A 6,678-nucleotide genomic window follows, 5' to 3' on the forward strand; every position below is an offset into this window, starting at 1 on the left:
ATGACACAAGAACTATGTGACAAATGCACAAGCTTCAGTAACTGACTCGATGAACTGGAAGAAATGGTATCAGAGATTGAAGATGAAATGAATGAAATGAAGTGAGAAGAGAAGTGTAGAGAAAAAAGAGTAAAAAGAAATGAACAAAGATTCCAACAAATATGAGATTATGTGAAAAGACCAAATCTACATCAGATTGGTATGCCTGAAAGTTACAGGGAAAATGGAACCAAGTTGGAAAACACTCTTCAGGATATCATCCAGGAGAACTTCCCCAACCTAGTAAGGCAGGCCAACATTCAAATTCAGGAAATACAGAGAATGCCATAAAGATACCCCTCGAGAAGTGGAACTCCAAGACACATAATTGTCAGATTCACCAAAGTTGAAATGAAGGAAAAAATGTTAAGGGCAGCCAGAGAGAAAGGTTGGGTTACCCACAAAGGGAAGCCCATCACACTAACAGCAGATCTCTTGGCAGAAATTCTCCAAGCCAGGGCCAATAGTCAACATTCTTAAAGAAAGAATTTTCTACCCAGTGTTTCATATCCAACCAAACTAAGTTTCATAAGTGAAAGAGAAATAAATCCTTTGCAGACAAGCAAATGCTTAGAGATTTTGTCACCACCAGGCCTGCCCTACAGGAGATAGTGAAGGAAGCACTAAACATGGAAAGGAACAACAGGTACCAACCATTGCAAAAACATGTCAAAATGTAAAGTCCATCGATGCTAGGAAGAAACTGCATGAACTAGTGAGCAAATTAACCAGCTAATATCATAATGACAGGATCAAGTTCACACATAAAAATATTAACCTTAAATGTAAATGGACTAAATGGTCCAATTAAAAGACACAGACTGACACATTGGATAAAGACTCAAGACCCATCAGTTTGCTGTATTCAGGAGACTCATCTCACATGCAGAGACACACATAAGCTCAAAATAAAGGGATGCAGGAAGATCTACCAAGCAAATGGAAAACAAAAAAAGCAGGGGTTGCAATCCTAGTCTCTGATAAAACAGACTTTAAACCATCAAAGATCAAAAGAGACAAAGAAGGCCATTACATAATGGTAAAGGGATCAATTCATCAGGAAGAGCTAACTATCCTAAATATATATGCACCCAATACAGGAGCACCCAGATTCTTAAAGCAAGTCCTTAGAGACTTAGAAAGAGAATTAGACTCCCATACAATAATAATGGGAGACTTCAACACTCCACTGTCAACATTAGACCAATGAGACAGAAAGTCAACAAGGATATCCAGGAATTGAACTCAGCTCTCCACCAAGCAGACCTAATAGACATCTATAGAACTCTCCACCCCAAATCAACAGAATATACATTCTTCTCAGCATCACATCACACTTATTCCAAAATTGACCACATAGTTGGAAGTAAAGCACTCCTCAGCAAATGTACAAAAACAGAAATTATAACAAACTGTCTCTCAGACCACAGTGCAATCACACTAGAACTCAGGACTAAGAAACTCAATCAAAACTGCTCAACTACATGGAAACTGAACAACCTGCTCCTGAATGACTACTGGGTACATAACGAAATGAAGGCAGAAATAAAGATGTTCTTTGAAACCAATGAGAACAAAGATACAACATACCAGAATCTCTGGGACACATTTAAAGCAGTGTGTAGAGGGAAATTTATAGCACTAAATGCCCACAAGAGAAAGCAGGAAAGATCTAAAATTGACACTCTAACATCACAATTAAAAGAACTAGAGAAGCAAGAGCAAACACATTCGAAAGCTAGCAGAAGGCAAGAAATAACTAAGATCAGAGCAGAACTGAAGGAGATAGAGACACAAAAAACCTCCAAAAATCAATGAATCCAGGAGCTGTTTTTTTGAAAAGATCAACAAAATTGATAGACTGCTAGCAAGAAAAATAAAGAAGAAAAGAGAGAAGAATCAAATAGATGCAATAAAACTTGATAAGGGGGATAACACCATCGACCCCACAGAAATACAAAGTGCCATCAGAGAATAATATAAACACTTCTACACAAATAAACTAGAAAATCTAGAAGAAATGGATAATTTCCTGGACACTTACACTCTCCCAAGACTAAAACAGGAAGAAGTTGAATCCCTGAATACACCAATAGCAGGTTCTGAAATTGAGGCAATGATTAATAGCTTACCAACCAAAAAAAGCCCAGGACCAGATGGATTCACAGCCGAATTCTACCAGAGGTACAAGGAGGAGTTGGTACCATTCCTTCTGAAACTATTTCAATCAATAGAAAAAGAGGGAATCCTCCCCAACTCATTTTATGAGGCCAACATCATCCTGATACTAAAGCCTGATAGAGATAAAACAAAAAAAGAGAATTTTAGACCAATATCCCTGATGAACATCGATGCAAAAATCCTCAGTAAAACACTGGCAAAACGAATCCAGCAGCACATCAAAAAGCTTATCCACCACGATCGAGTGGGCTTCATCCCTGGGATGCAAGGCTGGTTCAACATACGCAAATCAATAACATAATCCAGCATATAAACAGAACCAAAGACAAAAACCACATGATTATCTCAATAGATGCAGAAAAAGGCCTTTGACAAAATTCAACAGCCCTCCATGGTAAAAACTCTCCATAAATTCGGTATTGATGGAATGTATCTCAAAATCATAAGAGCTATTTATGACAAACCCACAGCCAATATCATACTGAATGGGCAAAAACTGGAAAAATTCCCTTTGAAAACTGGCACAAGACAGGGATGCCCTCTCTCACCACTCCTATTCAACATAGTGTTGGAAGTTCTGGCTAGGGCAATCAGGCAAGAGAAAGAAATCAAGGGTATTCAGTTAGGAAAAGAAGAAGTCAAATTGTCCCTCTTTGCAGATGACATGATTGTATATTTAGAAAACCCCATTGTCTCAGCCCAAAATCCCCTTAAGCTGATAAGCAACTTCAGCAAAGTCTCAGGATACAAAATTAATGTGCAAAAATCACAAGCATTCTTATACACCAGTAACAGACAAACAGAGAGCCAAATCAGGAATGAACTTCCATTCACAATTGCTTCAAAGAGAATAAAATACCTAGGAATCCAACTTACAAGGGATGTAAAGGACCTCTTCAAGGAGAACTACAAACCACTGCTCAGTGAAATCAAAGAGGACACAAGCAAATGGAAGAACTACTGCCCAAGGTAATTTATAGATACAATGCCATCCCTATCAAGCTACCAATGACTTTCTTCACAGAATTGGAAAAAACTGCTTTAAAGTTCATATGGAACCAAAAAAGACCCCACATTGCCAAGACAATCCTAAGCCAAAAGAACAAAGCTGGAGGCATCACGCTACCTGACTTCAAACTATACTACAAGGCTACAGTAACCAAAACAGCATGGTACTGGTACCAAAACAGAGATATAGACCAATGGAACAGAACAGAGCCCTCAGAAATAATACCACACATCTACAGCCATCTGATCTTTGACAAACATGACAAAAACAAGAAATGAGGAAAGGATTCCCTATTTAATAAATGGTGCTAGGAAAATTGGCTAGCCATAAGTAGAAAGCTGAAACTGGATCCTTTCCAGGATCCTTATATGAAAATTAATTCAAGATGGATTAGGGACTTAAATGTTAGACCTAAAACCATAAAAACCCTAGAAGAAAACCTAGGTACTACCATTCAGGACATAGGCATGGGCAAGGACTTCATGTCTAAAACACCAAAAGCAATGGCAACAAAAGCCAAAATTGACAAATGGGATCTAATTAAACTAAAGAGCTTCTGCACAGCAAAAGAAACTACCATCAGAGTGAACAGGCAACCTACAGAATGGGAGAAAATTTTTGCAATGTACTCATCTGACAAAGGGCTAATATCCAGAAACTACAAAAATCTAAATCAATATAAGAAAAAAACAAACAACCCCATCAAAAAGTGGGCAAAAGGTATGAACAGGCACTTCTCAAAAGAAGACATTCATACAGCCAACAGACACATGAAAAAATGCTCATCATCACTGGCCATCAGAGAAATGCAAATGAAAACCACAATGAGATATCATCGCACATCAGTTAGAATGGCAATCATTAAAAAATCAGGAAACAACAGGTGCTGGAGAAGATGTGGAGAAATAGGAACACTTTTACACTGTTAGTGGGACTGTAAACTAGTTCAACCTTTGTGGAAAACAGTGTGGCGATTCCTCAAGGATCTAGAACTAGATGTACCATATGACCCAGCCATCCCATTACTGTGGATATACCCAAAAGATTATAAATCATGCTGCTATCATCTGAGATGTTCTATCAGCACAAAATTGATTAAGACATAGGGATACTTCCAGTGTGGAGAGATAGAACTGTAATTAGGGAGAACGGCATGAATAGACTGGATATGTGTTTTGGAATGCTGCCAGTTTTACTTTTTGACTTAGATTACACAAGTGTTTGTTTTATAAGCACTCATTCAACTACAAATATATTTTCACGAACTCTTCTGGAAATGTATATGTTTCAGAGTAAGACAAGGAAAAAGTGAGTGGAAAAAGTAAGCTTAGGTATTAATAAAGGAGACAGGATTGCAGGATGTTGCTAAGGGGCACCAACCCTTGGCTGCTCTATCTGACCATATGTCAACAAATATATGACAACTGTAGAATATAAAAAGAAGGGTACCTAATGTAAGACAGGAACAAAACCATTTGCAAAGGAGCTTACACTTAGAAAAATGATACATTTGTTGGATTGGAACTTTATGGATTAAAAAAACCTTCAATATAAATAACAAGCTTTAAAAATATCTAGAAGATAAAAACTGAAAGTTTCCTTGGGAACAGAATGGGCATTCATAAAATCATAAAATGTAAGAACACCGTGAACTGTGGCTTTGTGCAACAAATCCTGCAATTTTCAAAACAAGAGGATGTCAATGAAATTCAAAAGAAATCATTTTCAACAATTAAAAAAAATTTTACAAAGAGGGTAGTAACTTTTTAATAATTCACTATTATTACATATTCTTAAATTTTGATATGTAACAGAAAATAAAAATCGAATACTTGGGCACCAAGTCAAAATTTTTTTAAAACTTGTTTAATTATTTCATAACTAGTTGAAATTTAGTTTAAAATGGATGTCTTTCAGAACTTTGACTAGGCTGGGACGCAAAGGCAAAAAAGTTTAAAATCAGTGTCAGCCTAGCGCCGGCACCGGCGCAGGTCTCTGGCTGTGACTTTCCTCATGTCAGCGTTGGCCGCCCACTGATCCAGCCTGCTCAGTGCTGCCGCCTCTGTCCTCGCCTTTTTCACTTCGTGGCAGTTCCTTTGAACTTCCTCAGGGAAGAGCTCTTACTGGTTCCAATAACTCTCACTGCTCTTATGAGCTAAGCTTTTGCACCAACTGAACAGCTGGCCAACCTAAAAATTGTTGCCTTTGCCCTCATATACTCACTCTTGGTCTGTCAGCTTTGGATGAAGCAGTGGGGTTCTTAGGATGAACCCATTGCCAACTAAATGAAGCTTTTGTCAGGAAACTGGCCAGGTGGATGAAGCAGAAAGTGTGGCAGGAGGTGGAGGAGTAGCTGGCCTCTGGCAAAAAATGGCCATGCCTATGCTTGACTCTGGTCAGCAAAAATCCTGCAAGTCACTCCTATATCCTCAACAAAACCAGGGCAGCTTCAGATGTGGAAATCAACAGTGAGACAATTGTGAAACCAGCTTCAATTTCAGAGGAAGAATTGTTTAATTTAATCAATAAATTGAATAATGATGGTAATGTAGATGGCCTCCTTCTTCACCTGTCTCTTCCAGGGCACATTGATGAGAGAAAGATCTGCAATGCTGTTTTTCCAGATAAGCATGTTGATGGCTTTCATGTAATAAATGTAGGGCGAATATATCTGGACCAGTATTCCATGTACCAGCTACTCTGTGCGGTGTGTGGGAAATAATTAAGCAAACTGGCATTCCAACTCTAGGGAAGAATGTGGTTTGGCTGGAAGGTCAAAAAATCTTGGAATGCCCATTGCAATGTCACTGCACACAGATGGGGTGCATGAACGTCACGGAGGTGATCCCACTGTTGTAATATCTCATTGATATACCCCCAAAGAGCAGTTGAGGAAACATACAATTCTTGCAGATATTGTAATATCTGTTGCAGTCATTCCAAATCTGATCACAGCAAATATGACCACGGAAGGAGCAATAGTCATTGATGTGGGAATAGATACAGTTCAAGATCCTGTAACGCTAAACCTAAGTTGGTTGAAAATGTGGATTTTAAAAGAGTTAGGCAAAAAGCCAGTTATATCACTCCAGTTTCTGGAGGTGTTGGCCCTATGACAGTGGCAATGCTAATGAAGAATACCATAATTGCTGCCAAAGAAAAGTGCTGAGGCTTGAAGAACGGAAAGTGCTGAAGTCTAAAGAGCTTGGAGTAGCCACTAACTAACTGTTGTGACTTCTGTATCACCAACAGCACTCCAAGTCAGCTCAGGAAGAAAAGCAAGCCAAGAGAAATGCGATATGTTTTTATTTATTCTACTGAAATGGTTTAAAATAATGCTTTGCATTTATTGAAAGCTTTCATGGGTGTATATGCATGTAGCTCTGCAGTACCTCACCAGGAAGCATTCCAGTATCATGCAGGGTCATGTGATCTAGCCAAGAGCAAGC

The 6,678-nt window shown here is 38.6% G+C and overlaps 1 pseudogene; it reads left to right on the forward strand.

Annotated features, from left to right (window-relative positions):
- The first annotated feature begins 201 nt into the window (after window positions 1-201).
- On the forward strand, window positions 202-6,454 carry LOC105487456 (bifunctional methylenetetrahydrofolate dehydrogenase/cyclohydrolase, mitochondrial-like; annotated as a pseudogene).
- Window positions 6,455-6,678: the final 224 nt, after the last annotated feature.

Source organism: Macaca nemestrina, chromosome 6 (genome assembly GCF_043159975.1).
Source record: "Macaca nemestrina isolate mMacNem1 chromosome 6, mMacNem.hap1, whole genome shotgun sequence".
Lineage (NCBI taxonomy): Eukaryota > Metazoa > Chordata > Mammalia > Primates > Cercopithecidae > Macaca > Macaca nemestrina.